Below are 15,169 nucleotides of genomic sequence, written 5' to 3'. Positions count from 1 at the left end.
GGCCCAGAGATTGACAAATCAGGTATGTGAAGGGACAAAAGAACATGGGAAGAAGTGAGGACAGAAGTGAGGCCAGAGGACCATGAGCGGGAGATAGCGTGGCAGCTCAGGCAGGGTACCCAGCCACACCGAAAATTTTGGAATTTGCTCTAAAAGTAACTGAAGTGTTCTAAGCAGCATAGTGACAAAGTCAGATTTAGTTTTTAAAGGCCATTCTTAATGGAAACAAACAAACAAACAACAGACTGGGGGGAATATTTACAATATGGGCAAGAAAAATATTTGATAACCAAGAAAAAAAATTGAATCCTGGAAACAATTAAGTTGAATAGAAGACATAAGTGAGCAATTCAGAGAAAAAGACATATAACTGACAAATAAACATCGAACGGCCTAAAATTTCATGTTCCACCTTGACATCTTTGAACCTCATGGGACCCCAAATGTCTAACTGTGGGTTCCCCTGCTTTCTCCAAACATGACCCCCATCCAGTGGGAAAGGCTCCTAACCAGGCTAATTCCCATTTCAGCTGGACCAGATGCACTCCACCTGGTCCTCACCCTATTGGTGACCACTTCCCTGCCAGCCCATGAAATTATTCAAACAAGTCAATTGCAACCTCCAAAAAGCCTGTCTCCCACAGCCCCCCTGCTATTCACTCTGTTCCCAAGTGCAACTCCATGTGGACCTGTGGGGTATTTGGTGTCTTTCTCCCCAAGACCATAAGCATATGTGAATAATGACCTGCTGAGAATCTCCTCTGCCCAGTGTCAGGTGTCATCTGTCTCATCCTATTTTGGACAGAAGATCACTCCCTCATCAATGGAGTATATAGGAGGTGATCAGAACCATTACTTCATTTGTAATTAGAGAAACATTTACTAAAACAACAACTACATGGAATTTTTCACCCAACAGATTCACAAAATTATGAGCAATTGATAGTAACCTGTGTTGGCAAGAGTTTGTATGGGCATATAAATTTGATGTTTTTTTTTTTCTTGTGGTATCCATTAATATATACATATCTGTGACCTCTAATTTGCCTTCTGTGTCTCTTGTAGAAACTTTTACTTAGATGCACTGTTCATAACAGAGGAAAAAATGGATAGGTCTTAGAGCTCCACCAGTAGAATAATAGTTTGATGAATTTTGATACAACCACCTATATTTAATTCTTGTGGATTGGCTCAGTCATCATCATTTCCAAATGTTTTACATGGTTCCCTGTACTACAGAGGCTGGAAAGCTCAAAACTGTACATGCTAATCTCCCTTGATTACAAGCTTAATTTAGGTCTGCAAATTAAATGTGCTCATGTGTGATTTGACTTTGTATCTATGTTAAGTGAGATAGAGGTGGCATGAAGCACCAACAAAAATATTTCATTTTTAGAACATTATTAGATTTATAGAAACAATTGAGAAGATAGTATAAGCTCCCACAATACCCTTATATTCAATCTCTTATATTTGTTACAATTAAATAACCAATACTATTATTATTATTTCTTCTCCTCCTTCTCCTCCTCCTTCTCCTCCTCCTTCTCCTCCTACCTTTCCTTCTCCTTCTCCTCCTTCCCCTTCCCCTTCTTACCTTTCTCCTTCTTCTTCTCCTCCTCCCCCCTCCTCCTCCTTTTTCTTCTTCTTACTATTACTATTACTACTAAAGTCTATAGTTTACTGATATTTCCTCAGTTTTTACAGAATGTTTTTTTTCTTTTTCAGGAACTGCCAAAGTTTTAGTGTTTAATATTTAACAGCATGACTGACCAAGGTCCAAGATGTGGAGTTACCATGTTCAAGAAACTGGGGGGAGAATTACACTATAGATCAACTATATAATATGTGGTAAGAAGAACACACACTTTAGAATAGAAAACCTGTCTACACATAGCAGTTGCTTCAAAAATCCATTCAGTCTTCCTGCTTATAAAAAATGGTGTTCTGGACTTCAGTGCAAATTAACCATCTTCAACTCTGGTGTGGCAGAAATCTTGTTTTCACTCTCCAGCTCTTCCACCCCAGCCTGTGTCATGAGGTCTGCAATGTTTTTCTCCAGGTCACCAATGCAACTGTTCATGTCATCAATTCTTCCAATGATCTGGTCAGACATGGTTTGAAATTTATCTTGCATCTGTTGCAGGACTGTCTGCACCACCAAGGTGAGATCCTGCATGGTCTTGGGGTCAGTCTCAGCCATCTCCCCAGTTTCCAGCTTGGAAGTGAATTCCAGAATGTCTTTTTCTGTTTTAGAATTTTGTTCAGGATCCCACTTTACATTTACTTGTCATTTTTCCTTGGGCTTTTTCTTGGCTTGTGGCATAATTCTCAGACTTCCCTTGATTTAATGATCTTGACGGATTTGAGGAGCATTGGTCAATTATATTATAGGATGTCCCTCAAATGGAATTTGTCTGAATTTCTTTTTAATGATTATACTGGGGTGGTAGGTTATTGGGAGGAAAACCACAGAGGTAAAATGCCATATTCATCACTTCATATCACTGGTACATACCGTCAACATTACCTATCACTGTCAGTGTTGACCTTGATCACCAGGCTGGGGTAGTTTGTCAGGTTTCTCCACTGTAAAGTTTCTCTCTCTTTCCCACTTTTCATACTGTACTATTTGGAATGAAGTCACTGTAAATAGCTGATACTTAAGAGTGGGGATTAAGCACACCAGAATGGTTTCTCCACTCTAAAAATCCCCTCTGCTTCATCTATTCAACCCCTCCACACTTCTGAGCCCATGACAATCACTGATCTTTTTATTAACTCTATAATTTTTCATTTTCCAGAATGTTATAAATTGGTATCATATGATATTTAACCCTCTCAATTTGGCTTTTTAAATATAGCAATATGCATTTGAAGTCCATCGATGCCTTTTCTTGGCTTGATAGCTCATTTCTTTTTATTGTTAAAATAATACATACACCTGGTTTTGATACAAGGACAATGTTATCTCAGAATGAGTTAGGAAGTGTTACCTCTGCTTATTTTCTGGAAGAGAATGTAGAGATTGGATATCTCTTCTTTCTTAAATGTTTGAGAGAATTCATCTGTGAAGCATATTTAGTTCTGCTGCTTTCTTTTTTGACAGATTACTAGTTATTGATGTAATTTATTTAATAAATAGACTTTTTATGCTGTGATTTTTGGTAGCTTGTATCTTTCAAATAAATGGTCCATTTCATCCAAATTATCAAATTTATGGGTATAGAGTTGTTCATAATATTTCTTTACAATTTTTTAAAATATCCAAGGGATCAGCACTTTTAACCTTTTTTTTTTTTTTTTTGAAAGGCAGACTGCCACATGCAGTGCCTCATTTGGGTGTGTCTGGAATCTTGGAAGCTTGACTACTCTACTGTTCTACAAATGGACCTTGAGAGCTTGTCTGGAGGTTCTAGCAGGGGAGCACAGGTCCTCCTATACCTTGACTGAGGAAAATGGTCCTCCTGTATGGGGGAAGGTTGTTCTCCTGGGCCAAGCACTCAGCTTCAGGAGGACCGGTGAGGGAGGAAGGGGATACCCACCTCACCAGCCAGACCAACCAAATCAACACCGGTGATCAATGAAGTGACAGATATCACAGCCAGATCACCCTCACGTCCTTAACTAACTGTTAATTACTGATATTGGTAATTTTTGTCTTCTATTGTTTCTTGTTTTGCCCTGCTACAGTTTTATCAATTGTATTGATATTTTCAAAGAATCAATTTTTGATTTGCTGATTTTTTCTCTATTGTTTTCCTGTTTTCACATCCATTGATTTCTGTTTTGATTTTATTTCTTTTCTTTGGCTTGCTTGAGGCCTAAATGGCTCTTCTGTCTGTAGTTTCTTATAAGGGTGAAAGATTAAATTATTGGTTTAGATCTTCTTTTCTAATAAATACATTTAATGCTGTAAGTTTTCCTCTGACCATTGCTTTTACTGCATCTCATGCAATGTTATAATTTGTATTTTCATTTTTTAAAAAGATTTTATTTATTTGACAGAGAGTGAGAGATCAAGCATAAACAGGGGGAACAGCAGGCAGAGGGAGAGGGAGAAACAGGCTTCCCTCTGAGCAGGGGGCCCAATGTAGGGCTCGATCCCAGGACCCTGGGATCATGACCCGGGCTGAAGGCAATTGTTTAACCAACTGAGCCACCAAGGCACCTCAAATGTCCCTCAAATGGAATTTGTCTGAATTTCTTTTTAATGATTACACTGGGGTGGTAGGTTATTGGGAGGAAAACCACAGAGGTAAAATGCCATATTCATCACTTCATATCACCGGTACATACTGTCATTTTCATTTTTGGCTTTTCATTTTGGGACTTGTAGTTGACAGGTTTTTTTTTTTTTCCTACTTTGAATATATTGGCCCACTACCTTCTGCGAACTAAAATTTCTGATGAGAAATCTAATGATAATCTTATTGAGGATCACTTGTATGTTATGAGTTGCTTCTTGCTGTTTTCAAGTTTTTTCTCTTTGTTGTTTTTCAAAAATTTGATTATGTGTCTCAGTGTAGGTTTTTCTTAGTTCATCTTCCTTAGAGTTTGTTAAGCTCCTTGGATATTTACAGTCATGTCTCTCATAAAATTTGGGAAGTTTTCAGTCATTTTATTAAGCAGGAAGTTAGGCATGAGTGACAGGACGATGGACCTTACATGTCCTGATGGACAGCCCCAACCAAGGACTGCCCAGGAACCACTCCATTCCACCAATCTAGCAGTTATTTTGAGGTTACACCGTTCTGGCAGAGAAAGAGTTAAGTTTGTTGTGCTCCTTGCACTTGTGCAGAAAGCAGCCCCTTGTCCTTATTTGACCTATGTCCCCAGAATAGAAATAATGTGGTTTCCTACTGGATGCAGGCATTTTGAATACGTCCTGGGAAAGGACATGCATAGGTGGCTAATTATTATATAATATAGTCCTGTGACTCAAAGGACTCGCCCAAAAGAAAAACTTGATATAAGCCTACACTCTGGAATTTCTGAGCCTTTGTCTCTCTCCACTGGTCTGTTCCTCCCTTGGAGTGCACTTTAATAAAACTTTGCTTTACTTTCATTTCACTGTCCCGTAATTCTTTATCATGGCAGCAAAAAGAAGCAAGGCTTCTTTCCTTTTCCATTGAACACTTGGTAACAATTTCTACTTCAACTATTTGCTTTGCCCCTTTCTCTCTCTTCTCCTGAGACAGCTCTGTTGTGTGTGTTGATATGTTTGATGGAATCCCACAGGTCCCTTAGGCTCTGTTCACTTTTCTTCAATCTTTTTTTCCAGACTGAATAATCTCCATTTTTCTGTCTTCAAGTTAACTGATTCTTTTATCCTATCTGCTCAAATCTGCCTTTGAACTCCTCTAGTGAATTTTTTATTTCAGTTATTGTATTTTGCAGCTCCAAAATTTCTTTTTGGTTTCTTTTAAGGTTTTTTTTTATCTTTCTTTTTAATCTTTTTTTTAAAGACCATTTAATTCTATTTTTTGCTTTGAGGCAGAATTATTCTGAAAAGTACCAAAGCCAAATGGTTATATATTCACTCCTGAATCATTTCCTGGGAAGACTGTGTTCTTCAGTAATATATTGTATCAGAAATTTTAGGTCTTTTATGTAGCCATTTATATTGTTCTAGTCTTTAATCTTTTTTTTATTATATTATGTTAGTCACCATAGAGTACTTCATTAGTTTTTGATGTAGTGTTCCATGTTTCATTACTTGCATATAACACCCAGTGCTCATTTCAATACATACCCTCCTTAATGTCCATCAGTACACAAACCCAACCCCCCATCCCTCTTCTCTCTGAAACTCTCAGTTTGTTTCCCGGAGTCCATGGTCTCTCATGGTTGGTCTCCTCCTCTGATTTCCCCTTCCTTCTCCTAATGTCCTCCACACTATTCCTTATATTCTACATATAAGTGAAACTATATGATAATTGTCTTTCTCTGCTTGACTTATTTCGCCTAGCATAATCCCCTCCAGTTCCATCCATGTCGACGCAAATGGTGGGTATTCATCCTTTCTGGTAGCTGAAAATATTCCATTGTATATATGAACCACATCTTCTTTATCCATTCATTTGTTGAAGGGCATCTCAGCTCCTTCCATAGTTTGTCTATTGTGGACATTGCTGCTATGAACATTGGGACACATGTGCCCCTTTTTTCACTATCTCTGTCTTTGGGGTAAATACCCACTAGTGCAAATGCTGGGTCATAGGGTAGCTCTATTTTTTACTTTTTGAAGAACCTCCATACTGTTTTCCAAAGTGGCTGTACCAACTTGCCTTCGCACCAACAGTGTAGGGGGGTTCCCCTTTCTCCACATCCTTGCCGACATTTGCTGTTTCCTGCCTCGTTAATTTTTGTCATTCTAACTGGTGTAAGGTGGTATCTAAATGTGGTTTTGATTATAATTTCCCTGATGGCTAATGATGCTGAACATTCTTTCATGTGTCTGTTAGCCATTCATATGTCTTCTTTGGAGAAGTGTCTGTTCATGTCTTCTGTCCATTTTTTCACTTGATTATTTGTTTTTGGGTGTTGAGTTTGAGAAGTTCTTTATAGACATTGGATACCAGCCCTTTATCTGTAGTGTCATTTGCAAATATCTTCTCCCATCCCGTGGATTGCCTCTTTGTTTGGTTGACTGTTTCCTTTGCTATTCAGAAGTTTTAATCTCAATGAAGTCCCAATAGATCATTTTTGCTTTTGTTTCCCTTGCCTTTGGGTATGTGTCTTGAAAGAAGTTGCTGTGGCCAATGTCGAAGACGTTACTGCCTCTGTTCTCCTCTAGGATTTTGATGGATTTCTGTCTCACATCGAGGTCTTTCATCTGTTTAGAGTATATCTTTGTGTATGGTGTGAAAGAATGGTTGAGATTTATTCTTCTGTATAGAGCTGTCCAATTTTCCCAGCAGCCTTTATTGAAGAGACTGTCTTTTTTCAATTGGATATTTTTTCCTGCTTTCTCAACGATTAGTTGACCATAGCGTTGAAGGTCCATATCTGGACTCTCTATTTTGTTCCATTCATCTATATGTCAGTTTTTGTGCCAGTACCTTTCTGTCTTGGTGACCACAGCTTTGTAATATAGTTTGAAATCAGGCAATGTGATGCCCCCAGCTTTTTTTTTTTTTTTAAACATTTCCTTGGTGATTCGGGATCTTTTCTGGTTCCATACAAATTTTAGGTTTGTTTGTTCCAGCTCTTTGAAAAATGTCATTGGTATTTTGATCGGGATGGCATTGAAAGTATAGATTGCTCTGGGTTGTATAGACATTTAACAGTTTATTCTTCCAATCCAACTTGTTGTGTATTCTTGAATTTATTTCATAAGTGTTCTGCAGTTTCTAAAGTATAGATCCTCCACGGGTTTGGTTAGGTTTATTCCAAGTTATCTATTTGGTTAGGTTTGTTCCAAGTTATGGTATTTGGTACTATTGTAAATGCAATCGATGCCCTAATTTCTCTTTCTATAGTTACATTGTTAGTGTATAGAAAAGCAACTGACTTGGGGCGCCTGGGTGGTGCAGTCTTTAAGTGTCTGCCTTTGGGTCAGGGTGTGATCCCAGGGTTCTGAGATTGAGCCCCACATAAGGCTTCTCTGCTAGGGCCTGCTTCTTCCTCTCCCACTTCCCTTGCTTGTGTTCCCTCTCTCACTTACTGTCTCTCTGTGTCAAATAAATAAATAAAATCTTAAAAAAAAAAAAGAAAGAAAAGCAACTGATTTTTGTGCATTGATTTTGTATCCTGCCATATTACTGAATTGCTGTATGAGTTCTAGTAATTTGGGGGTGGAGTCTTTTGGATTCTCCACATAATATCATGTCATCTGTGAAGAGAGAGAGTTTGACTTCTTTTTTGCCAATTTGAATGCATTTTACTTCTTTTTGTTGTTTGATTGCTGTTGCTAGGACTTCTAGTACTATGTTGAACAGTAGTGGCGAGACTGGGCATCCTTGTTGTGTTCCTGATCTTAAGGGAAAAGCTGAGCTTTTCCCCATTGAGAATCATATTCACTGTGGGCTTTTCATAGATGGTTTATATGAAATTAAGGAATGTTCACTCTATCCCTAAACTCTGAAGGGTTTTAATCAGGAAAGGATGCTGTATTTTGTCAAATGCTTTTTCTGCATCAATTGAGAGGATCATATGGTTTTTGTCTCTTCTCTTATTAATGTGTTCTATCACACTGTTTGATTTGTGGATGTTGAACCACCCTTGCATCCCAGGGATGAATCCCAGTCGGTTGTGATGGATGATCCTTTTAATGTACTGTTGGATCCTATTAGCTAAGACCTTGTTGAGAATTTTTGCATCCATATTCATCAGGGATATTGGTCTGTAATTCTCCTTTTTGATGGGGTCTTTGCCTGGTTTGGGGATCAAGGTAATGCTGGCCTCATAGAACGAGTTTGGAAGTTTTCCTTCTGTTTCTATTTTTTGAAACGGCTTCAGGAGGATAGATATTATTTCTTCTTTAAATGTCTGGTGGAATTCCCCTGGGAATCCATCAGGCCCTTAACTCTTGTTGTTTTGAGAGGTTTTGATCACTGCTTCAATTTTGTTACTGGTGATTGGTCTATTCAGGTTGTCAATTTCTTCCTGTTTCAGTCTTGGTAGTTTATAGGTTTCCAGGAAGGCATCCATTTCTTCCAGCTTGCTTAATTTATTGGCATATAGTTGCTGATAATAATTTGTAATAATTGTTTCTATTTCCTTGGTGTTAGTTGTGATCTCTCTCCTTTCATTCATAATTTTATTAATTGGGGTCTTTCCCTTTTCCTTTAGGTAAGGCTGGCTAGTGGTTTATGGATCTTATTAATTCTTTCAAAGAACCAACTTCTAGTTTTGTTGATCTGCTCTACTGTATTTCTGGTTTCTAATTCATTGATCTCTGTTCTAATCTTTATTATTTCTCTTCTTTTGCTTAGTTGAGGCTTTATTTGCTGTTCTTTCACGAGTTCCTTTAGGTGTAAGCTTATGTATTGGGATTTTTCTACTTTTTTGAGTGAGGTTTGGATGGCTATGTATTTCTCCCTAAGATCCCCTTTGCAGTATCCCACAGGTTTTGGACCAATGTGTTTTCATTCTGATTAGTTTCCATGAATTGTTTAATTTCTTCTTTAATTTCCTGGTTGACCTAAACATTCTTTAGAAAGATGGTCTTTATCTTCCAAGTGTATGAATTCCTTCCAATTATTTTTCTTGTGATTGAGTTCCAGTTTCAAAGGACTGTGGTCTGAAAACATGCAGGGAATAATCTCAATCTTTTGGTATCAGTTGAGACCTGATTTGTTACCCAGGATGTGGTCTATTCTGGAGAAAGTTCCATGTGCGTTCGAGAAGAATGAGTATTCTGTTGTTTTAGGGTGGAATGTTCTGTATATATCTAAGAAGTCCATCTGGTCCAGTGTGTCATTCAAAGCTCTTGTTTCTTTTTTGACCTTCTGCTTAGATGATTTGTCTTTGCTGAGAGTGGAGTGTTGAAGTCTCCTGCTATTGAAGTATTATTATCAATATGTTCCTTTATTTTGGTTAACAGTTGGCTTATGTAGTTGACTGCTCCCATATTGGGAGCATAGGTATTTAAAATTGTTATATCTTCTTGTTGGACAGACCCTTTAAGAATGATATAGTGTCCTTCTGTATTCTTACTACAGTATTTAGCTTAAAATTTAATCAGTCTGTTATGAGAATTGCTACCCCAGCTTTCTTTTGAGGTCTGTTTGCATGAAAAATGGTTCTCCATCTCCTCACCTTCAGTCTGGATGTATTTTTAGGTTCAAAATGAGTATCTTGTAGACAGCATATGGATGGATCATGCCTTTTTATCCAAACTGCAACCCTTTGCCGTTTCATGGGAACATTTAGGCTGTTCACGTTGAGAGTGATTATTGAAAGATTTTATTGCCATCATGTTGCCTGTGAAGTCTTTGTTTCTATAGATTGTTTCTGCAAATTTCTGGTCTATATTACTCTTGGGGTATTTCTTCTTTAATAGAACCTCCCTTAACATTTCTTGCAGGGCCGGCTTGGTGGGACATATTCTTTCAGTTTCTGCCAGTCTTGGAAGCTCCTTGTCTCTCCATCCACTCTGAATGACAGCCTTGTTCGATAAAGTATCCTTGGCTGCATGTTCTTTTCATTTAATATCCTATATATGTCTTGTAGCCCTTTCTGGCTTGCCAGGTCTCTGTGACAGGTCTGACATTATTCTGACGTTCCTCTCTCTGTACATAAGAAATCTCTTCCCCCTAGCTGCTCTCAGGATGGCTTCCTTGATTCTAAGATTTGTAAGTTTTACTATTACATGCTGGGGCATTGGTCTGTTCTCCTTGATCTTGGGAGGGGTCCCCTCTGCCTCTAGGACACGAATACTTATTTCATTCCCCAGATTAATAAATTCTCTGCTACGATTTGCTCAAATATACCTTCTAGTCCTCTCTCTCTCCACCCTCTCAGGGATCCCAGTAATTCTGACATTGGAACATTTCATGGCATCAATAATCTCTCTCAGTCTGATCTCTTGGGCTTTAAGCTGTTTTCCCCAGGCCTCCTCAGTTTCCTTCTTCTCTATTGTCTTATCTTCTAGCTCACTAATTCATTTTTTCTGCCTTGTTTATCCTGGCAGTCAGAGTATCCAGTTTAGACTGCATTTCATTCATAGCATTTTTAAGTTCAGCCTGATTAGATTTAATTTCTGCCCTTAGGGATTCTATATTGTCACTAATATTTTTCTCAAGCCTAGATATCACCTTTATAATAGTTACTCTGATGTCTATTTCTGACATCTTGCTTTTATCCCTATCCATTAGGTCTGTGGTAGAGTTCACAGTCTCTGATTCTTTTCTTTGTTGGGGGTTCCTCCTCTTAGTCATTCTGTTGGGGGGGTGGTGGAGGGAATGTACAGAGTCCAAAGTATTAACCATGATCCGAGCAAGATGCACCTGTTTATAGGTAGCTTAGTGTTGTCGTCCTCTTGTTCTTTCAGCCTGTCTTCTGGGGGAGGGGACTGCCACACTTACTCAGGCAACCCAGCTTGGGCAGAGTTGCCCTGCCCCCTGTGGGAGGGGGTAGGGTCAGTGAAAACTCTCTTTTTTGAGATTCTGTTCTCTGGCAGCTTCTGCTGGTGGTTTTCTGCGTTTCTTCCAAGAGTCAGAGCAGAAGTGATCACATCCAAACCTCTGTCTCAGAACAGAGAAATTGCAGTCTTCTCTTCACTGAGCTCTCCAGGACACACAGTCTCCATTTCTGTCTGTGCTGCTAAAAACCACGACCTCCCCAGTTGTGCACCCCACAACAACACTCCCAGAGGTCGATCTCAGGGCCGGGCATGTCTCTGCCCTTTTTGCTTCTAAAACCATGAGCCACCCCTGGTTCACCACACGTACCAGCAGCTTCTGAATCCTGTCAGGGGGTTGGACTAAAGTCCTTTCCCCACTGCTACTGGTCTGTGAGTCTGTGCCTGGTCCCCAGCATGGGATGCTTTTGTGCTCCAGTGTTATATCACCTTCCTGGTGCGAGCTTACGGAGGCCCCTCCCCCTTCTGTTTATCTTCTGATCTGCGTGCAGAATCATGGCTCTGCTCTTCATATCTTACAACTGCTGGAGATATTCTGTTTGTAGATATCCAGATATATATTCTTACATCTTACATTTTGTGGGTGTTCAAAATGGTTTGGTAGATACCCGGCTAAATTTAAGGGACCGGTTGAAATGGGGTCCCCTGCTCCTCTGCCATCTTCAGAAAAGTTCCTTTTTTCAGGGTTTCTATCTCTTTATTAATATTTCCATTTCATTTACACATTTTGCTGACTTTCACCACATCTTCCTTCTGTTAAGTCCTGTTAAGGTAGTTGGTTTTTTTGTTTGTTTGTTTGTTTTTTAATTTTTTATTATGTTATGTTAATCACCATACAGCACATCATTAGTTTTTGATGTAAAGTTCCATGATTCATTGTTTGTGTATAACACCCAGTGCTCCATGCAATACGTGCCCTCCTTAATACCCATCACTGGCTTATCCCAATCCCCCAACCCCCTCCCCTCTGAAACCCTCAGTTTGTTTCCCAGAGTTCATAGTCTCTCGTGGTTCATTCCCCCTTCTGTTTACCCCCCTTCATTCTTCCCTTCCTTCTCCTACCAATCTCCCCGCTATTCCTTATGTTCCACAAATGAGTGAAACCATATGATAGCTGTATTTCTCTGCTTGACTTATTTCACTTAGCATAATCTCCTCCAGTCCCATCCATGTTGCTGCAAATGTTGGGTAATAATTATTTCTGATGGCTGAATAATATTCCATTGAATATATGGATCACATCTTCTTTATCCATTCGTCTGTTGAAGGGCATCTTGGCTCCTTCCACAGTTTAGTTATTGTGGACAATGCTGCTATGAACATTGGGGTGCATATGGCCTTTCTCTTCACTACATCTGTATCTTTGGGGTAAATACCCAGTAGTGCAATTGCTGTGTCATAGGGTACTCTATTTTTAACTTTTTGAGGGACCTCCACACTGTTTTCCAAAGTGGCTGTACCAACTTGCATTCCCACCAACAGTGTAAGAGGCAGTTGTTTTAAAGTCTTTGTCAAATAGAGTTGATATCAGGTCTTCTCCAGAAACAGTTTCTGTGTGTGTGTGTGTGTGTGTGTGTGTGTGTGTGTGTATTTATATTTACATATTTTTTTCCTTTGAGTGGACTATACTTCCCTGCTTCTTTGTACACCTTGTAGTTTGGTTTTGTTTTTGTTTTTTTTTGGTTTTTTTTTGGTTGAAAACTGGATATTTGAATCTGATAACATGGTAACACTGCAAATCAAATACCTCCCCTTTCCTAGAATTTGCTAATTGGTTTTTGTTATTGCTTTCTTTATTTTTTTTTTAAATTGTAGCTTCTCTGTGCCAAAGATCAGCTTGAGATGCAAACCTACGGTATTCTCAGTTTGTTGAGCCTGAGAGGCCTCAGATCTTTTCTCTGAGCATTTACAGTCACTTTCTCATGTTCCCTGTACATGCGGTTGCTTTTGAAGTCCTAGTCTTTAACAGCTGGCTCCCAAAAGGGAAAAAAGAGAAAAATGAAGGTGAAGAAAAGGGTGCTAGCCTTTTAAATGCCATGGATTCACTTCAGCCAGAGGAGGGGCTTGCAACAAATGGTGTAGATGCAACAATGATGGCCCCCACCTCTCTGTCTGCACCTCTGTGATCAGAAGAAGCAATAGGAGCACTGATTCCTGATATTTTGAATAACTTTTTGCCTATCCTGGCTCCCGTAAGCTGGGCACAGTTTTCCCTAGGAACACATGCACGGTTGCCTGCGTTAGGGTTGTCCTGTACTGTGAAATGGACTGAAATTAACTGCCATTTAACATACAAATCTTCCCCTGGAAGTTGAAACCTTCAGTAGACTCCAGAGTTCCAAAACAGTTACATCAGACAGATTCTGCTGTGTAGTTATTGTCTAGGTGGGGAGAGGAGTTCTTGGTGCTTCATACTCTGCCATCTTCCTCCACCCATTTACTGTAACATGTCTGTGTCTTCATACTTAAAAGGGGTATGTTGTACAAAATATAGAATTGGTTATTTTTTAATCCAGTATGAAAATCTTTGTCCTTAAAATGGCATATTAAGATATTTTACATTTAATGTATTGTTGATATAGTTGGATTATATCTACCATGTTTAGAACAGTTTTCTGTTTAGTATAGTTCTTTCTCTGTTTTTTTTTCTTTTTTTTTTTTTGTTCTTCTCTAGTTTTAATTTAGCATGCATATAATTACTTTTTTCTTCTTTCTTTGCATATGTTGTACTTTTAAAAAATTTAGTGATTGTCCTACAGTTTGTAATATACATTTATAAATAATGAAAATCTACATAACATGATACCTCTTCATCAGTAATACTGTTCTGTTACTGCTGTTGTTTTTTTTAAGATTTTATTTATTTATTTGACAGAGATAGAGACAGCCAGTGAGAGAGGGAACACAAGCAGGGGGAGTGGGAGAGGAAGAAGCAGGCTCATAGCGGAAGAGCCTGATGTGGGGCTCGATCCCATAACGCTGGGATCACGCCCTGAGCCGAAGGCAGACGCTTAACCGCTGTGCCACCCAGGCTCCCCACTGCTATTGTTTTAAACAAGCATTTATCTGTTAGATCAATTAAGAATAAGAAAAATAAAAGATTTTATTTTACTTTTGTTTATTCCTTCTCCAATGTGTTTTCTGGTCTTTTGAAAATGTAGATCCAAGTTTCCAGTCTATTATTTTCCTTCTCTGTGAAGAACTTCATTTCTTCTAGGGCATTCAATTGGTGATGAATTCCTTTCATTTTCAGTTTTCTGGGAAAGTCTATATTTCTAATTCTCTTTTGAAAAATGATTTTTCTGGATATAGATTTTAGATTTGCATGGGGGTTTCTTTTAATTCATTGAGTATGATATGCCTGGGTGCAGATTCTTTGTTATTTATCCTACTTTGTATTCTCTGAGCTTCCTAGATCTGTGGTTTGATGCCTGCCATTAATTCTGAAAAGTTTTTATACATTATTGCTTCTAATATTTATTCTATTCCATTCCTTATCTCTTCTCCTAGTATTTCATTATGCATGTTACATCTTTTGAAATTATTCCAAAATTCTCAGATATTCGCTTCTGGGTTTTTTTTTTCTCTTTGCATTTTAATTTGGGAAGTTTCTATTGACATATTTTCAGGCTCACTGATTCTTTCTTTGCTATTTCCAGTCTACTCATTAGCCCATTAAAGGCATTCTCTATTTCCACCACTGTTTTATTTTTTTCTAGCATTTTCTTTTGATTCTCTCTTAGAATTTCCAATCTCTTTTAACATTATTCATCTATTCTTGAACATTGTTTACTTTTTTCCATTATTATCCTTAACAAATTAACTATAATTATTTTAAATTCCCTCTCTGGTAAGTCCAAAATCTATGTCAGGTGTGAGTTTTGTTAAGATTTGCCTTTATTATAAGGTTTTAAGTTAATCTGACTAGAAGTGCTTAATGTTTGCCAGTAGTTTTAAATTTGTCTAGTTTTCTTGTTTCTGTCACTCTTGTCTGAGTTTCCCTAAAAACTCCTTAAATAGGGTCTGATCCTTGCAGCAATTTTAGCTCTTCTAGATTTAACCCACTGTTAACATACTGGA

General features: G+C 38.4%; 1 pseudogene; it reads right to left on the bottom strand.

The window, feature by feature from the left end:
* Positions 1 to 1,954: 1,954 nt before the first annotated feature.
* On the bottom strand, positions 1,955 to 2,203 carry LOC148107574 (heat shock factor-binding protein 1 pseudogene; annotated as a pseudogene).
* Between the last annotated feature and the right edge of the window lie 12,966 nt (positions 2,204 to 15,169).

This window comes from Ursus americanus, chromosome 28 (genome assembly GCF_024610735.1).
Source record: "Ursus americanus isolate L20-20 chromosome 28, mUrsAme1.1.p, whole genome shotgun sequence".
NCBI lineage: Eukaryota > Metazoa > Chordata > Mammalia > Carnivora > Ursidae > Ursus > Ursus americanus.
The sequence above is the reverse complement of the archived record's forward strand: the minus strand, read 5'-3'. Positions and strand labels throughout refer to the sequence as shown.